Genomic DNA, 19,834 nt, shown 5'->3' with positions numbered 1-19,834 from the left:
TGCTTCTGTTAAGACTTCGCGTGTATTTTGCGATCATGGGGGAGAGAACCCATCAATGTTGTACAGATCCGTGGGGCGGCGTCTTTCATTCCTTGCGTTCATAATGCTGGCTGGCCTTGCAAGTGACACGGGTTTGTAAGATAGAGCGTTTCCAATCGTGGCAGCCCTGTCGCGGTGGTCTAGTGACTAAGGTACTCAGCTGCTGTCGCGCAGGTCGCGGGATGAAATCCCGGCTGCGGCGGCTGCATGTCCGATGGACATGCAGCCGCCGGAGGCGGAAATGTTGTAGGCCCGTGTGCTCACGTCTGGGTGCATGTTAAAGAACCCCAGGTGGTCGATATTTCCGGAGCCCTTCACTACGGCGTATCTCATAATCATATGGTGGTTTTAGGACATTAAACTCCACATATCAATCAATATGAAATATATCGTGGCACATTGCGGGCGACAAACGGGGACGCGTGACTGTGACGCTGCTGCATCGCGAGCGCTGTGAGGTGGTGGCGCCATTGCTTCGAGCTACATAAGGTTAGGGACCTTAGAGCTACAAAGAAGGAGCACGAAGGAACAAATCTGACAGACGTGAAATTTCGGAGAGGGAAATAAGTTTATCGTATCACCGCAGCAACGCGCTCGGACGCACATATTATGCAAGCAGCCTTGCCCTTCACGTGGCGTCGCATCACGACCACTCTCTGGACTAAGGTGGACCGACGGCTCTCGTTCAGAAGCACTCGTTTGCAGTGGCGTCAAATGCAACAAAAGGGGCGTTGATTGGAAGGATCGTTGCCTCATTAGATTCTAGGAGACTGGTGGCGAGTGAGATTTAGCCCGATTTGGGGGCACATACCAGGTTTACCAAGGAATGTCAACACATCACACCATCGCGACATGACAAGCCGGGCCCCTAAGGGACTTCACACCCAGAACAGGCTCCTCGTCGAACTCTTAGGGTACCATTCAGCGATGCGTCTGCAGTGACAAGGTTGATTCTTACTTGAATGACGCTTGCCTAGATAAAAAATAATGATGACATCGTGTTAACAATATGTACGATAAGCAAACATCGTCTAATGAAATTTAAATACATAGGTAAACCTACAGGCACATAGATTAACACGCATTCACATGCACTTGGACATGGGCTGGCGAGCAGGTGTATGCAGGCACAAAGATGTACTTACGTAATATAATAAACAGATGCATGCACGCACAGATAGACGATCGAGTAGCCAAAAGTGTTTGTCAACATATCAATCTTTATTTACAAAGTCTCAACAGTTATTCCTTTGACAAAAATGTGTGATGATGTATGTACAGTCAACATCTACTTAACTTACTCTTTTTTTACATCAAGTGTTAAACATAATTTTTAACCAGCGTTCTTCAACAGTTTTAGAACGAGTTCATACTTATAGTACATACATGAGGCAAACGATGAAGAACAAGACATTTATTTACACAAGAAAAACCTCATCTCACTTGACTTTGCCAAAATAAAAATCTGGTTGTGCTACACCTGATTTCAACACTGCCGGCTCTGAGTATTCTACAGGAACAAATGAAATGGGACAGCATTATAGGAGGAAAGAATGATGTGAGGTGAGGGCCTTCTATTTGTCAGTTGGGCCTCTCTGCCATTGATTCTTGGTAATGTTTTGTTTGGGCAAGACAAAATTTTTTCAATAGTGGGTTAAACTCTGATTGCAGCAAGGAGCATTGCCGATAATGGGAACAAATCATCTCCTCGAGCATTCACTACCACTAAAACCAGCTCCTGAACTCAATCGCAAGTCAAAAGTTAATTCCTCCGTCAACCTTTCACCCAAGCTGGTTCTCAAGTTTTACTAGTCACGACGAAAACTTAGTAGGAACGTTGATAATGCTGGTCGATATCATCAACCTCCGATTCCATGTCACGATGTGAAACATATTGTGCTGTGCAAAGCTTATTCTAATAATCAGCAGAAGCCTATTTGTCCTGATAAGAAACTATAACAGCGCACTTTTTTTATTTCATACGATCAACCAAACCACGTTCACACGCGATGGCGGATTTAGTTTTTGATGTGCTTCGTAAATGCACTCGTGTAAGGGACGTTATTCGTTATGGCAGAAATCAGCTGAGAACGCAAGCAGGGATATCCAAATAATTCTCCAAATAAAATATCGTAGAAAAGTTATTAACAACCACAGTAGTGGGAACGAATAGCCATAAAATGAATATTGTCAGCCCAAAAACAGCATTTTGATGCCGACCTATTTTACTCTTTTTTGTGTCAGGGCAACAGAAGGAAGTATCATTGTTACAAACGGCTCAGCACATGTTTTTCTGCAAGAGAAAAAAATACTTGTAGCTTGTTGGCTCCTTTCAAATACTGGTGGTAACGCCTGACGCTGATGGATCAAGCCGACATATCGAAATGGCTTTCTCTTTTTTCCCCGTTTCTCCGCGAGTAAAATTAATGAAACAAACGAGACAAGAAGTTAACACGCTCATGACAAGTATCTAACACCGAGCCCTCAGTGCTCGACGCAGTCTCGCACTTCTTTCTTTGACTCATCACTAACGACTAGAAAGAGCCCTCGGCGCAGAAGCCACAAACGGCTCGAAAGAATCGCTGCGCACTGTCCGAGCGTCCTGGAATGTACGTTGTCGCCGGTGAAACGTGTGACGCACAGGTTATGTATGGTTCACAGCCGATGCGCTTCGCCATAGTACGCGGCTTCCAGCGAGTCCACTTAGCGCGCGCACACACTTTCGTACGTGGCGTCACGAAGTCGTCCCAGCCAAACGAGCATTGTTTGGTGACTCTCCGTTGAGTTGCTGCAACGTGCACTGCAGTTCCCGTGCGCCACTAGCAAGGCCGGACGAACCACCGGTGCTCACTCGCTCCATCACATCACGCACAAACACTGACACTGCAAGAACGCTGGGGTGAAAATGATTGGATGCGCTTGAACGGCACCCCGCAACCCATATGAGCTTTTGCTGAGATGGCCAGACCTGGAAAGAAAAAAAAGAAGAGGTAGCATAAATGAGAGGAAGAATTAACCGTGTTTTGACCCCTCTCCTTCTTTTTACCTGAAGGTTGCGGGAGCGTGTTTACTTTTTTCTCTTCGTTGCGTTTGTGCTCGATAATTAGATAAGCATTCCATTCATTACGGCAATAGCGTCAGTTCTCGTTAGTGTAGCTGATATTTTGCCCGTTAGTGTTGCCATGCTATTCAATTCTGTTACACAATTTCGTACAAAAGTCGGTGTTTTCAGATCGTACCTTGCATTCTGTTTTTAACGCGGAAGCAATGAACAATAAAGATGGCTTAATAAGCTCCATGTGGAAGAATGAAAAAGGTACCCAACAAAACAATAAATTCATACGTGATGTCACGTGCTATGAGCTCACTGACAGGTCGTTTCAACAGGCGGCGAAGTAATGTCAAGCCGCATAAGCCACATGATTGTAAGTAAGCCAACTTGCACAAGAGCGCGAGTAAAAGAACTAGCAAGCTTATAACTATACAAATACTACTATACAACAAAGGCGCACATCCTTACCATTTAAACAGAGAAAACGAAAGGAAAGAAGAGGTTGGAAAAACAACCAGATGAGCGACTGGTGTGTGCGGTACAAAAAAAAAGAAATTTGAACGAGAAAAAGTACTGAATCACATTAAACAGACTCTTAAAAAGGCTGACAAATTCGTGCACTAATACGCTTAAGGCTTTAGAAAAAAAAAATATGCATCGTCACGAACTTGATTTTGAAAAAAAAAAGAATCCTGGCGTTAGCTTTTACAGCAAATGAACATATAAAGATGACCGCATAGGTTGATTCGCGTGAATTCACTGAGCATGTCAAGAAATGTTCTCATTCGTCTTCACGACACAATAACTATAATTTGCTGTAGCTTAACAGTCAGCAAAAAAACAAAAAAAAACGCACAACCATTTTTTTACAGTTTTAAAACTTACAGGGCTTCGCACAATAAATACCATTAACAAGTTTTCTAGCGGATTACAGAATACCCGAATACTCAATGGCAAGATGGAAAATATTTGAGGAAGGTAGGATATTTTAATTAAAAAAACAGCGTGAAGTGAGCAAGTTTTCGAAACGCAGTTTGGTGCGTTTGCATTCGCATCATGCGACGCCCGCGCAGCGCGAAACTGTGAGAACACTTACTTCCCACAGGGAATACTTGCAACAGGCAGACAGTCAGGTGAGTTAGGCCAAAATAATGCCCCTCCGATTGCCAAAGTTCTGGGGTTAGTTCGGTGGTTAGGTTGCGCAATCCACTCGTCGGCGCAGTGCCAACATAACACGAAGCTGGAAACGTGAACAGGAACTCTGCTCTCTTCCAAACCAATTGAATGAGGAAGATACCTGGGATGGTGAGCACGTTCTTGTTCACACCGCTGTTTATTGCATCAGCAAGAGGCTTAGAGCACTCCATCTCGATTCGTTACATCCGTAGTGGTTAAGCCGTGAACTTAATGCGCACCTCAGCGATCTTTCGAAAGGCTATCAATAGTGGCGCTCAGGAATGGTGGCAGCCGCTAAGAGCCCAAACTGTCCGCATGTCCAGAAAGCATAAGGTACGGCATTTTCCGCTGACTAAATGCTGTTGAAAGGACCTTAATCACCATACTACCGACGAATCTCTAGGAATCATAACGCCTGAATTGAACCACTGACTTTAAAAGCCGAGTGTAGGCATGAACTAGATGTTTGCAGTTTTCGTTTCGGCTGCATCGAAACTAAACGCTCCGTCTATTGTCGGGACACCTACTCCCGCTGATGCTGTTGTAAACGCTGATTTTTATTTCTCTATCTGTATTTCGGGACGGTCAATGGAAAAAACTATTCGGTAATGTGGCTCAGTTTCGCATTCTTTTCTATCAAAAAGTCTCACTTCCTTCTTCGTTTTCAATCCACCGTTCCGGGCCACTAGATCTCGTTCGTCGTAGATTTTATGGGTGTCTGTATTTGAGGAGCGGCAAGGGAGAAAGGCTTCGGCTGGAAGATGCCGGCGTCCCATGCATATATCTGAGCGCACGCTACGACTGCAGTTACCAGGATATAGGCGCTGGAGAACCGGCACACTGGGCGCAAAACAAATACCTATACTCCGGCCCATTAGCTGCTTCTATACGAGCGGTAGAACGAATGGGAGAAAAGATTTTCGTGAAATCCCGTTTCTGCTCGATCTCACTACGCCTGAGTCTTAAGGATTTGCCTCAAGAAGGGAGGAGCCGTCGGTGCCACCGCGTTAGGCCTATACTTTCTTTTTGTTTTCCCTGTTTCCTACCGAGCACATTGCTCGAACCTTGAGCTTGTTCTCTAAGCTGCCTTGCAGCCTTTATGCCTCCCTCCTCCTCCCCTTTGCCCTGGTCCGCTTTATTTCGACGACTCGTTTTTTTTTTGGTTATTTTCCTCTTTGGCGTCTACTTTGGATGCGCGAGGTTTAGCACGTCCCTTCGCCCCGCACATTGCACCATTCCGCTTACTTCCCGGACGGCCCTCATGTCTCCCCGTGAAGTCAACAGGGAAGAACGCGCTGCCAGAATAGCCACGCGAGCGCCGGCCACTGCGTGCGTGGACAAAAAAGAATAAAAAAAAGAATTAGGGGAGTGCGCAAGTTGCCCAAGATGCAGGTGAAGGGAAATCCCCGCCTGTCAGACGCTGGTGGCAGCTGGGTTGAAGGCGCACCCTCCGATACAAGTAACGAGGATAACATAACTCACCCCTGGCCGCTTATACACGGGAGATGATAATGTGCATCCGTACACAAATACAGCGAATAAAGGGAAAGAAAGAGCGAGGGGCATGGAAAAAACGGGTCGGGTGGTACGTTGCCGTCTTTGTCCCTTTTTTTTTGGCCTAGAAAGGCTGGACGCTCTTGATGGATGGCGGTCGTGATGGACGGGAGGCGGCGAATTTAAAAGATCTACTGAATAATGAGAAAAGTAAAGGGCGTTTCTTTGATTCGATCGATATTTTTATACTCGAATAGCGAGGTGGTCATTTGATAGCGTTGCATTTTACTTTTCATGTATTTATGTTTTTCCATTTTTTGTCTGAAGCATCTTCCGAGGCGACGTGCAGCCGCAGTTTCATCACATCTCACAATGTCTGTGAAGAACTTTACTGACGCATCAAAGAATTCACTGTTTATTTTTTCTTCTTGTTTCTCTTTTTTCTCTTTTGTTTCCATTTCTCTTTCCCAATATACCAGCGGGTAGCCAACCAGACACTGCTCTGATTGACCTCCTCTCGGCCTTCCACCTCTCTCTGTTTCCTTCCTCCCTTTCTTTTCAGAACGAGGGTATCTCCCCGAGCACTTGTTATACTTGAGCTTGCTGTTACTGGCCGTAGTGGTGCTTGCATATTTTCACCAGTTTTTTTTTCTTTTTATAAGAGCCGCCTAGATAGATCGTGCATTTGGAGCACGTTTTCTTTTTCTTCCCTCTTTTTCCTGGTGATCCAACGCTGAGCTAGAATTTATCAGCAGTTTTAGCTATATACAGTGCATAATAAAGGGGGTGGCATGACAGTGGTTTGAGCTGACCTAACTAGAACGAGCATACGAGAAGAGGCTAGCACTGACCAGTGAATCTTACAGCGGTGTGGCTTGCAGCTGTCACAGTGAAAGACTATCCGTAATCGCGTTAACAAAGAGTCTTTAGAAAGGCACTGCAAGTAAACCTCCTTTAGCGGCTCTAAAAACGGGGCTCTTCTGCATACGCAAAACTTTTTTCTTAAAGCCGAGGCTTACTTGTGTCTCTACCTTTGTTGTTGACTCATTTGCATGAATCAGTTGTCTAGCGAATGATAAGTGTGCTCATCAGTAACCGCGAAAGTTTGTGCTCAGTCCATTGTTACATTTGGCAACCAATACCAACACTATTGCAGAAAGAGAAAGATTGTCGGAATCGTAGTTGCTTCATGATTCTTACTAGCGTCTGAATGTGTGGCTACTACAGCCCATATTACACTTACAGCAGACGACTATACAAACAAAAAACAAAACAAATTAACCTTTGCACAGGAACCAGAGAGTACAGAACAGGAGAGGGCTCGAACGAGCTTTGAAATGTGAAGCCCAAATAGGGTTAAGTCACAGCACTGGCATCCGTAGCCTGCAATGCGTCGTCACCTAAAGGTTGCGTGCAGCTCCGCCAAAGTGGTGCTCTTTTAGAATACTCATTTCCTTCTCGAAAGGGCCTGGTTTGAGTCGTAGTTGTAAATGGTCAGTTTTTATTGTTAATACTGTTTATTATAGCTGTAGTGTTGTTCTTTTGTCTCTTAAAACTAGCTTCAGTTCCTGTATACGTATTACTACAAAAAATGACGTGAAATGGGAAGCGAAATTGAAGAAATTTCACAGTGAGAGTTATTATTTGCCTTCTCATCTCAAGACTTTCAACAAAAACGTGATTAACGGCCTCAAAGATTTTCGCCAATAAGAGATTCAAAACGCGACTTTCTTTTACGTTACCTTTAGTAGCAGTGCGTAGCGACTTAAACTACCTTCAAGAAACAAAGGAAAACTAATACAGCTATAACAAGCGACGTTAAAAATGAGAACCAGTTATGTACAGATGCGCTTTGAAGCCGGATCATCTGCGCGGAAATCTGGCATTCTACGCCTGCACCCATTGAGTGGAGTGGAGCAGAAGTCTGACACTTTGCAGGATACGAACCACAGCACCTGAAATGTTTTGACCCTGCTTGGGCTTCATTTTCAATATTTCGGTGCTACAGAAGTTCCGAGCACTTCTCTGGCGTAGTATACTCCACAGGAACCTATTCGATGCCAGACTGTGTAAGCGAATGAATAGAAAAACACAGCGCATCTTAAACTAAAGGCATTGCCGGGTAGTGAATCTAACCTCCTTGTGTCTTCGAGTATTTTGAAACATGCAATTTCTCATAAGCCTGCAACTCCCCCACAGATCCGCGTCACTGATGCACAATATTTGAATGTCGCTCCCGTGTAAGGTAGCATATCAGTCCTCCGAGACTGGTTAACATCCCTGCCATCTCTTTCCTTAATTCCTTAAATGTTGGTCGAAATGCGAAAGCATTCCATGCGTCTGCACTTACTAAGCATTGGCATGGCCAAGAAGATAGCGTACCCCCCACCCCTCTTTAAAAGTATTTTTTTTTGCAATTTCGGGAGTGTGTATTTACGTGTACAAGTACAACCACATTCGCGAAAGTTGCGCAGAGGTTCTTTGTCCCTAGTCGCGTTCCTTTGGCTGATGTACTCTTGCGACATGAAGCTCTAATTACGAGAGAAGCTTGCATTTTATCGTGGTTGATGTGCTCTTTGGGCATTTTTAAGAAAGCGTAGCTGGAGGCCTGGTGCTACGATATGAATTGAAACTGCGTGTGTGGATCGCGAGAAGCACAAATCTAGTGTGCTTTTCGAATGCGTGAGTAGAAAAAACATATGAGTCTCACTTCCTTGGTCTTCGGAATTTGTGCACGTCTACCTTAAGACATGTTGATGAATGGCTGGCTGCGTTTATCACGATGATGCTCGCAGGCATGATCATTCAGCGCGCGCTCTTAAAAACAACGAAGTATGCGTGCGAAAAACATTTAGTACACAGGCCCTAGATTTTAGTTAACGTATATCTTGTGAAACACTTGAAAGAATTTGTAGCTTGTTGTTGTCGCTATGTCCTGCACTCTATGGCGTGTTCTTCGTCCGCATGAACTGCCAAATAGAATGGCCTGCTGCGCCAGGATGCCAGCGTCTGTAAGCAAGGTTCATAATTGGATGTCATTCTTGGTTATAGAAAACTCAAATGAATTCTCCTGCCTTGGCTTATGTATCCTTGTGGCTTCGCTGGTTACCGTCACCACACAGTTTCTTCGTTTTCATTTTAACCCGCGATAAATAAACTTCCTTTTATTCACGTTCGCGTTTCTTCATTACTCCGTTTTGCCTTTAGAGATAAACGACAAAGAGGCAGGGGTGAGGTAGAAGCCTTTCGCACCAACCGGCACAAAAGCGCCGCTCCATAAAAAAAAAAAGGAGCAGCAAAATAATTTCGGCCGGAAGGCTTGAAGAGGACACGGGAACGAGAAACTGCGAATAATAACCGCTTTCCGGAAAATGAGGAAACAACTTTCGCTTCTCGCTCGGCACGCACGAGTGACACACGGCCGAAGGAAAATGAAATATGGTAAACAAAAGAAAAAAAACTGAAAGGAGACAAAAGTTGGCGGATAGGGATGGCGAGCGTAGAATATGAGCGCGGAAACGAAGAGGGATCGATCGTGAAGAAGGAACAATCGCGAAGAAGATGAAGAATAGGAGGGACACGAAGAAAGCGACGGACAAAGGCGTCGGGCACGTTGCCACGCCGAGAAAACGAGGGACGAGTAAGTTGAGGAGGAAGAGCGTTTGCCGGCGCCGCCGCGCGCGCACCACGGAGCGTCGGATGACGTCGAGAACCGCGGACGCGATGGGAAATCAATGGAGGCAGCCGGATGCGGAAGGAGCGATGCCGGCCTCACCGGTCTTCTCTGGCCGAGGGATTAAACTAATGAAGGATGCCGGAGATCACAAAGAGAAGTCTATACCCGCGCGAGATTAGAGGCCAGGGTGGGGGCACTGGACCGCGCACCAGCTGAAAAGGGCGCCCTTAGATATGCCGCGGGACGTGAAATCCTCGTGCACCGATGCGTGCTCTTTCATTACTCCTCGTCTTCTTGGCTGTCGCCGTATCGTCAGCGTTCTCTTTTCGCCGTGTATGTGCTCGTAAAAGAGAATGACGACAGGCGTGTGCGTACAAGCTTTCCCAATGCTGCTAAGCCTCGCGATGACATCGCTTTCTGCCTCGCCAGAGACGTGGAGAGCTCACCGGCTGCACTTTCGGCGCGTTTGCCCTCGAAATGCGTTCTCGGGCAGCGCGGCGGCGATCGAAAGCTCTCTGTCCCTCACGGGAGCGCCGGCAGCGAACGCGTACCATTGCGAAATCCGTGTGTATACAGGCAGTCACCGCCTCTATTCAGGAGAATGCCGACGCGGCACGCGTGCTCGCCCGCACTCTTTATGTATTGCCCGCGCACCGACTTCATCATCTGTGTTCCGTTGGCTCCCACGCCGCAAAAGCAGGAGCAGCGATGCTGTGCAATATGGCGACTTTTGTATTGCTTGTTTACCCATCGACAGGCAGCTTCCTGAATGGCGCCTTTCGACGCCTTGTTGAAAATGTTGCGTAAGGTAAAACAAGGCAGAAGAAATTCGTGCGCAGTATCTGGACGCGAATGTTTCCTCTGCTCAATCCTATAGCTTTTTGCGAACGAGGAAACAGAAATAAAGCTAACCTCATGTTTTAGAGATGTAAGACATTGGCGTATGTCTTCGACATCTTTACCGAGAATGAGTAACTGCCTGTTGTTCTGCTGTTTCTGCGAAACGTAGCCGCGTGCGTTTTACGCAATGATAGCGCTTTTCTGTTTATATAATATTACCAGACAGCGTACAGAAGTATACTAAACTTGTAGTCTGATCGACCCAGTTGTCAAAGTTGTCAAAGTGCACGAAAGTGGTCAAAGTGGTCAAAGTGCACGAAAGTGTCGTAGATAGCGTGCTCCAAACCTATTTCCACTATCATTTTGTTGACACATCGAAACACACATCGTAAAGCAGCACAGCTGTTGTAACCTTAAATAAAGCGGCAGTATTGAAGTTTCAACCATAAATATACCAACTAAAAAAATAAAAGTGGAATGAAAAGTTACCTCCAAAAAAAAAGAACTAAGATAACTTGAAAACTGGCCTCGGAGGTGACGCAAACCGCAAAGAAATGGCAGTAAGATACAATTGAAACGGACGATTTGAATAAACCTCGTTTACTAGGCTGTAGCGCCGTATATATACTTCTTTCTAAACCACTCTGGGCGAAATCGATCACTCGCATATTCTACAGTCGGGACACACGCGATCCGGGCTTCACGAAGTCAACCTGTTTCCAGCGGCCGTCCGCTGTCAATAAGGAATAGAGAGAGAGAGACGAACTGAGTATCGTTCAGTTCGCTGCAGCGAGGTACGAACACACGGACGCAGCGAATACCGTGTAATAACGTGCTCGCAAAAACGCCGGCACCAGATGTTTCACATGAGAGTCCGGACCACTCACATTGCTGTGGCTATTCTCCTTCCTCTGTGTCCTCACTCAAGCGATTCCCACACGCCTACGCTGTCGTATTCCCAGCTTTCTATTGCAACGAACGTCAGCCACTCAGGCACCCCGTAGAAGCAGCAGTAAAGTATTTCGAAAACATCTTGCACCAAGCTTGCAGCACGACGCAGAGGTCAAGAAATATATAAAAAAGTATAACAAAAACAGAAGAATATGTCGGTGCTGGAAGAAACGTTGGAGCCAATATTGTGCAACCACTCGCGAGGTATAATTTTCGGTTATTTACTTCGATTTCGCTTTGCCGAAATTGAAGTGCCGCTTCTTTTATCTTTGCTTTTTTTCCACGCTGGATGGCTTTTTCATTGTTCTTTTTTTTATACTCTCTCCTCACATCTTTGTGGTGTCCAACGTGGATAAGGTCAGTGAAAGTTGCAGGAAACATATATGCATATAACATATAAACAGATAAATCACAAAAATGAAGTCGCGCGTTGGTCCAAAAGCAAGCTATACTGCAGAATAGGTCAGAACTACAGCGAAATCTTTGAATGTATAGAGCGAGATACAAAGGCATGAATTCGTGTTCAGAGTGCATAAAGGTAGCGAAAATGTGACCTCACTTTTGGGTAAGATGTCCGGCCAGCCCGTCGTTCAGCTTGTGATTGACAGGCCACAAGGCAATTTCTCTCCGTTTCATCGAATGTCACACGAAGAAACCCACGTAGTTTTTGCTGTAGGACGAAAATCGCAAAAGCCTTCACTGGTATCATTTCCTCTGTCAGCTACGTGCGTTACCGAGGCTTTTCGTTCTTATCACCTACAATAATTCCATTTTTTGAAGAAAATACCCAAGAAATCGTGGTGAATGTATCAGTGCCACTCCAGTAAAAAAATAAGCTACGTGAAAGTTATGTCAGTCTTGAACTATATAAATCCCAGGAACCTAGGTGAAATCAGTCGCTCGGAGCACAACTTTGGACTGATTCGTTGAACGAAAAGATTTTATGCGTAGGCTCTTGAAAGCTACAGTCACGCTAGAAAAGCCTACATATAACGCTAGTAATGTGCATTTCTAATGTCCCGGGTAAAATTACGGTGACGTGACAGAAGCACCATAGCCACCACAAGGTCCTGCGTGGGGGGGGGCACAGTGTGGGTTAACTATCTTACTTAATCTTCAGTGGCAGCGATATCTATTGTTTGCCGTGACACTATAAATAAACGCATTAATTTTGTCTTGTCTCTCTCATTTTTATGAAGCTTTCGGGATATGGGATTTAAATGCTGCAAGGCATCAAAGTTGCCGCTGTAGAAAAGAAAAAAAGCCCATACAAGAGCGTAAAATGTAAGGTGAGCTTTTCATTAGCCTGCATTTCCCGAATATCGACGCACGGTGCCCAGCGGGAAGCTATTCCTTCATAGGGGATGTTTCCACTCTATCAGTGGAGTGACCTAGTCCGAGGGTATACTGCATTGGTGACCATAGTAACACTGCGACAGATCAATGGCCATCATAGTTACGCACAACTTGCAGTTTTTCTTCATTACTACCACTTTCAGAAAAACCTTCAAAAGGGAACCACTGCTGTGCATGGCTGTTGCTGCAGCTGTCTCAATTGGGTTTTCCTGGCTTGCCCATATCGTTTTGAAAACGCCTTTGAAGATGATGATCTGCTGCTCCAACGAAGACAAATCATTTTGTCAACACTAGTTTCAAGGACATTTACTGCTTGCTGATGTTTTACCATTTGCTTCATTTAGCCACAGAAGGGCAATAGTTAGAAATGTTAATTGCGTAGCCACACTACTAACCCAAAGACGTGTGAAATGCACTCTTTACTTAGGGTATGCTGCTTAAAACACCTGAAAAGAAACGACTGGGTCTCCATAAGTATTTGGCCATGAATAAAACATTTATTGTATGCTAAAAGATCAGCTTGTACTAAAACAGTTTGTTCCGCTTTCTTTTCTACGTAAACGTAGGAATAGCGGATGCGGGAGCTTCACTACAGTTCTTTCAAAATGTTGGAACATGTTCTAAGTTTCGTCATTGCTGTATCCGTTCGGGCATGTGCTCCTAACTGATAATAATTGTTCGCAACTTTAATTCACCCGCCACGTTCCTGAGCGTGACTGCCACAAAATGCATCCCTCACTCAGAAAGAAAAACTAGCGCACGTAGGTATTGACACGCGCCTTCTGCACAGCGACAGATGCCACTGAAGTAACTCATTACTATAGTGCTGCTCGTTACTTTGGAACCATTCTGCATGCTGTTCTCTTTCTCGGCGGGGTGAACGATGATTAGAAGTTTTCTCAAAACAAGGAAGCGAAGAAGGTCACCATCTCCTATTTGTTCCTTCTTTACTTAATGTTCTTGTCGCTACACTGAGAGATCCAAGCGGTTGCCACGCTATTCGAAATGAAGAGTTCGTTTCCAGTGCTATTCAAAGTGCGTACTACGGAGCCGCCACAGGCACTCGCTGAACGAATGATGAATGAAAAACTAAAGCGAGGGCAAACAAAGGGAAGAGCGGGGAACAAAAGCATTGCTCGCTCACAGGGCACGGAACACTTTGCGAAGCCTCGCCACCGACCTTCTTTCCACTGGGGAACAACAATTCACATTCATTGAGAACACACTGAACGGGGTAAGAAGAGGAGGTTGCTTTAGAGCCGGCTGCCGGTCTGAACTTGCAAATAAGGGCCTGTGAACGACGACCGTAGAATATCAAGCGAAAGGTGGCTACGACGGCCGCAAATTTGCACCGCGGCTTTTGGGCCGTCTCTCTAAACGCAGCCCAGGGCTGGGAGGACCCCTCGACGCGGCCGGCATACGACAAAAGACTGGCCAGGCGTCTTACCGAAACTATCAGGAAAAGAAGCTGAGACTAACCGAGGGGTTGGTAAAGGCGAGGGATGAGAGGAATGAGGAAGATAAACTAAAAGTATTGAAGTAGGAGGTGGGGAGTAAGAAGGGATGTAAGAGGTCCCATTTCAGCCAGTAGAAAACATTTACAAAAAGGTGGGTGATGCAGCATAGAAAGATACAGCAAGCTATATAACGTAGACTAATGCAACGAGAAGCAGTGCCAGTAGGATTTCTTCCTCTTTCGGGATTATGCCGTAGACTGGATGGAAACGGGCCGAGCACAATTTTCGCAAAGGGTTATTTCACCCTGAACTTGTCAGTTTGTTCTCACATACTTATATTGCTTTCCTCTCGGCATTCTCCTTCATCGCCCTGTTCATTCTTTCTTCGGCGTATCGTTGTATAGTTTAAGATGTTAGCAAAGCTGCGCGGCACAGAACGAAAACAGTGCATTTGAAAGCAGATACACAAGTTAGATTTTTTTCGAACGAGGAGATTTGCGAGCGAGGTCACCGAATAATGAGATCTATTCTATGGTCTGTTTGGTACGGGACGTGCTTCGTTTCCGAACTGTATAGGGAATCTCAAGCGATGGACGCGCTAATGCCTCTGAGCCGAGGGGCATTCATCGAAGTTGGTGGCAATCCGTTTTCGTTCTCCTCCGTATTCAAAGGAGGCCCCGAGCAAAAGCTGCGTTGCGACTTTACCTTCATGTAAGTGCTAACAAAGAGGAATACAGGTGCAAGAATTGAAAAAAAAAAAGGAACCCTGACCCACTTTCAATTTTTTTTTCCTTTTTACTGGAAACACTGTGCTTTCAGTTAGCCGAAGCCTCTTCAAAGAGTAGAAGCTTCAAAACGAACGGGTGCCCTAAGTGAAGAATAGTTTCCTTCCATTGTCGCTTCACAGAAGATAGAAATAACCTCTGAGAAAGCATTACCAGTGAAGAACGGTATAAAAGAACAAATGACAAAAAGGGAAAGAGCGCACATTGAGAAGTAGACTACGAAAGCACCTGGTTCGCTATTTCATGCAGTAAAACAAAACGGGATATAGGTTTATGAAAGAAAGAGAGAGGGGAAAAGGCAGGACGGTGGATAAGGACACGTGCGCGAAATGCCCCGATAAGTAAAAAAAAATAACACACAAACCCAGTATTCCTCATAATCTACCAAAATTCTATCTAAATCGAGCGTGTAGTTGTGCAATGCAGCCAGTGTTCGCGTAGCACCTCCGTGGGCTGTAGCGGACCGTCAAGGCGTCCATTTGTGGGAATCAAATCAGATGAAGTGGTGGCATAATTTTTTAACGTCGTGTACATTGTCTAAAATAATATGTTTAAAAACAATACGCTAGTGCTGACGACTATGTTCTCATTAGTAAGAAAAAGTAATAATTGTTGAGAATATGCTTGCGAAACACCATGATGTCTATGTGAGGCATGCCGTAGTGGAGGCCTCCGGAACTTTTTATCACATGGTGTGCTTTAACGCGCACCTGAATATACACATACGGGCCTCCACAAAATATTCTCATCGAAATGCGATGGCCGCGGCAGGAATCTAACCCGTCACTTTCAAGGCAGCAGTAGAGAACCGTGACCACCGTCACACCACGGCTGCGGCCTCATCAAAAAAAAAAAGAATGAGCGAGATGATGAGCGGGGGCAGTAAGAAATGATGCAGATGTTCAATATCATCGCACATAGACGTGGTTTTTTATCACCTTCTTATGCGTTTTTGCTGCTCTGTTCTTCTGAAGTTCGGCGAAAACTGCACAGTGTATGGTGACTTTCTTATACCTGACGGCGCAGATGCCAATGTCTTGCATCGGTTTCGATATAATGTTGGCAGGGAAAGAAAACAAAACGTGGCTGATCCCCCAATACAGAAATCGGTATAACACGAAAGTAAAAGGAGTCTTTACAGAGGTAGCTGAGTGTTTGTTGCGCATTGTTTTCGCAACAGCAACAAATTGCAAAGTCAGGATAAGAACGCCAAGCAGCTCTAAACTTGCAGCGCACAGCTCAAGCAGAAAGCACTTACGAAATTAGCATATACAAGACGAGCGCGAACTTACAACGATCACAGCTCGACCTTTAAAGCGCACTGTTTACGCAGAAAGAAACACGCATGAAATGAGCGCACAAGTATACAGAAGACAAGCACGAATAACCGTCGCACTTCATTCAACGTCATGCGTCAGCAGCGTGCAAAAGTGACCTCCGTGCTCTCCCGAATTACGAGTCTGATAAGCGCGTACGCAAGAGAGCCCACGCTCCGTGGAGGCGGCTCTTCCTGGAGGCGACGACCTTTTGAGCGCGCTCAACACGAGTCCGTCGCGCCATCTCGCCACTGATAACGAAAACGTGTGCTGAATTTTTGGCACTCTGAAGACTGCCAATTGGTGTACGGTGTATATGAATGGCTTGCCATGAGCACTCAAATTGACGTACGCTGCGCAGCGCGTACGTCAACGCAGCGCGCTGTGAGTCGTGAGGTTGCTGGTTCAATTCCGCGCGACGAGTGCTTGCCTTCTGGTTTATTTTTTTGCAATCGCTTATTCATTTTTCAACGTCACTTCCGTGACGCAAGTACGTCAGTGGAGCCATGGTGCGGCCCGATATAAAACACTTTCGGGTTAAAATTTTACTTTGCTACTTAATTGCGTGCGACGCTTAATCCATATATGCCCGCGAATGTGTTTTATACGAAGGATGAAGTTTTTCTTGCGTAACTATTGACCGAAATGAAGCTCATGTACTATCACGTTACGCTGGTAAATTTTGCGAAATACTACGGATCGCGAAATTGTAGTAAAAGCAGAAGTTAGTAAAATACGAATGATGACCAACGACCGAGAATAATTTTTAGAGATCGTCCAATACAAACGATAAAGCCACGGAGAACCAGGAAGAGCTGACAACGCCAGCTCTCCTTTGGGAACAATATTCGATACCGTCTCCAATATAAGGCACTCGATAAAGAAAGGGAAGAACTCATCCCAAAATGGTGTGAAATCTGACCATCGCCAGACGGAAGTGGTGTCCGGAAGCCGAAAGGAAGAAAGGAAGAAAAAGAGAACCGACGAAAATGTCCCTAACAACTCGACTTCCACCCTCACTTCAGTGCCCATTTTTTGCCGCTGTTCCCCGCGATATCCTCCCGGCCTTGTCGTCCTGTTAGGTCAGCCCCGCAGCCGCAAGCTATCCTGGCGTGTCTCCCTTGGCTTGCGTTTGGTCTGCTGGTACTTCTAAAACGATTTATTGATGCCTGCAGAAGGAACAGGTAAAAAATGCAATCGGGAAAGCCTCATTGCCCGGGGCCGAAAGTAGGAATCAGCGAAACGCGAGAGACGAGAGCAAACAGGGAGGAGCTGCTGCAATAATGACGTAAAAACGGAGCACGACCGAAGAAGAGTTGCTTGTGACCTTCCTTGCGCGATGCCGCTGCTGAAACGCGAATGTCTTTCACGGTGGAAGGCTTGAAAAGGCGGAAATGCGTTCGAAAATCGGCTCTTCGTTTGAAGGCGGGCACTGCAGGAGCAGCCCATTGGATGAAGGAAATCACTACAAGGCGGCTCACGTCAGCGCATGACATTGGTTCGGGTCTACCTACTGCTTTTTCTTTTTTTCTTTCTTTCTTTCTTTCTTTCTTTCTTTCTTTCAATACCTAAACATGAATCAGCTCTTGTCTTCTGCCCTACCGAATATGTCGGCACTAGAGACTGGCAGTTAGATGCTGTTTTGCCTATTTTTAAAACAAGTGCAGCCAAGCGTGCGAACGAGTCAGTAGGTATGTTGCCCAAGTGTAACTATACTGATATTGATTCGTGGGTATATGCTCTGGGTACAAAAAGCACAAGGACTCTGTTCACGCTGTCTGGGTTTCTCGAAAGTCTACCAAACAGCCCAAACGTCGGTCAGCTTGTTTGACAAAGTTCATTACGTAAATGCAATTAGAAGGTCACTTCGACGTAATATTGTGGCGTTTTATATTAAACTTCAGTTTTTTTATCCAACCAATTAATATTTGTTTTATAATTGAAATATTTCTTATGCCTCCTGCTCCGTTACTGGGGCCACATACCTGCGTTCAACTTCCAGTGGCCGAAGAACCATTGAAATTTTGTGTGTATAAGCATTAACATTCTAACTGCGGCTGCTTATGCGATTACTCAAAATCGTCACTGTCACCCAGATCAAAATCGTCACCCAGATGAGCACCGCATCGGGAATGTGAAGCATTCGCAATGGCGATTCCTTCATTCATTCAGTTTTACTTGATACATTGCGTAATCATAGATTTTGAATGGCTCATTCCTGTAACACAATTGAAACGTTACTTAGAAGGTCTTGTCACGATAATTAGAATGTGTTGCTTTTTTTGTACAGCTGGCACGGATTTCAAAAATCTACGTATTTTTGTTTCGTTTTGTTACAGTTCCACAGTTGGAAGTCAGCCGGCCGATTAGTGTGCACCTTGTCAATACTAAAGTATTATTGACTGCAAAAAAAAAAATCGTTCGTGTTTCTAATATTGTCGAACTCATCTGAAGTCTGTCATACTAACTTGCCTGCACTGGTTTTTCGTAAACGCAATTAGCAGTTGCAGATTAAAGGTAAAACGTTACGCCAGCCTGGAGCCTTCGGAAGCTGTAAACCAAAACCCTTTACTCGCTATGAATCTTTCATCGGCCAACTCATTGCGCTGCATTTCGCTATTCTCCTGTGTTTTTTTTTCTTTCTGGGATTCCGAGTGGTGTATGTACACTGTAAGCGAAAGATGGAATAAAAGAAATCAATAATAATAAAATAACATTGCGTGTGGCTTTGGGATAAATTTGTGAAATATAATCAAGTGCAGCTTTATCTGCGTGCTGATTAGGGAGAAAATATTACCTTTGTAAGTTATTAGTTTAAAACTTCAGCATAAATTTTCTACCTCATTTGATAATAGTTACTTCCTGTTCATGTTGAGATGAGGTACCATTCAGAAGGTGCTGCCCATTTTCAAGAAGAATGCCTAATGGCATCCCAGGTCGTGCTCCTTTAGAACGATAGGCCCATCCTTATTCCTCGCAAGAGGTTGCGTATAGGTTGTTCGTCCGTTTGTATTCTGCAGTGACCGAACTTAATCAACTAAAATAAGCGTTTGCAGAGTGAATAGAAGAGCGTCTTTACGGCACAGCTAAGGAAACCGCCTTTTGATAGAAAAAAAAATGGCAGCATATCCACGGAGTGAATGATGGAGAGTGGCGCGAAGCATCCGTCAGTCCATTCGTTCTTGCTTCCGTCCGTCCATGCGTCCGTCTGTGTGACCGTCCGTGCGTTCATTCGCCCGTCCGTGCGTGCGTCTTTTCGTGCGTCCGCACGTCCATCTGTGCGTCCGTCCCTGAGTTCGTCCATGCATCTGCCCCTGCGTCCGTCCATGCGTCCATCCGTCGGTGCAGCTATCCGTGAGTCCGTCCATGCATCTGTCTGTGTGTCTGTTCGTCCATCTATTTAACAAACCAAGTACCACCATCTCGCATCTTTTCATCATATATTCCTGATATAGAAGCACCGCCATCCAGCGGACATTTCAAGGACTGAACGAGAGGTAGCACACACACACTTTCTTACCGTTTGCGCTTCGTGTCTACTTTCCACCTTTAACCACCTCTACTTCATGGTATATACTAGTTCACTGTATTCATCGCACTGCGGCCTAACGCTCGCTAAACCTTTCTAAAACAAAGGAGGTTACACCCGGCGAGTATAACGTAGCAACCCTTTTTTGTCAGATGTTTCTTAA

At 45.3% G+C, this 19,834-nt stretch overlaps 1 protein-coding gene across 1 annotated transcript in view; it reads right to left on the bottom strand.

Annotated features, from left to right (window-relative positions):
- Positions 1-1,239: 1,239 nt before the first annotated feature.
- LOC119164650 (zwei Ig domain protein zig-8) overlaps positions 1,240-19,834 on the bottom strand; it is a 256,416-nt gene continuing 237,821 nt past the window's right edge. The window contains exon 6 of the mRNA XM_075893729.1: positions 1,240-3,007. The gene's annotated coding sequence lies outside the window, so the exon portion shown is untranslated. The remainder of the gene's footprint in view (positions 3,008-19,834) is intronic.

Source organism: Rhipicephalus microplus, chromosome 1 (genome assembly GCF_043290135.1).
Source record: "Rhipicephalus microplus isolate Deutch F79 chromosome 1, USDA_Rmic, whole genome shotgun sequence".
In the NCBI taxonomy this organism is placed as follows: domain Eukaryota; kingdom Metazoa; phylum Arthropoda; class Arachnida; order Ixodida; family Ixodidae; genus Rhipicephalus; species Rhipicephalus microplus.
The sequence above is the reverse complement of the archived record's forward strand: the minus strand, read 5'-3'. Positions and strand labels throughout refer to the sequence as shown.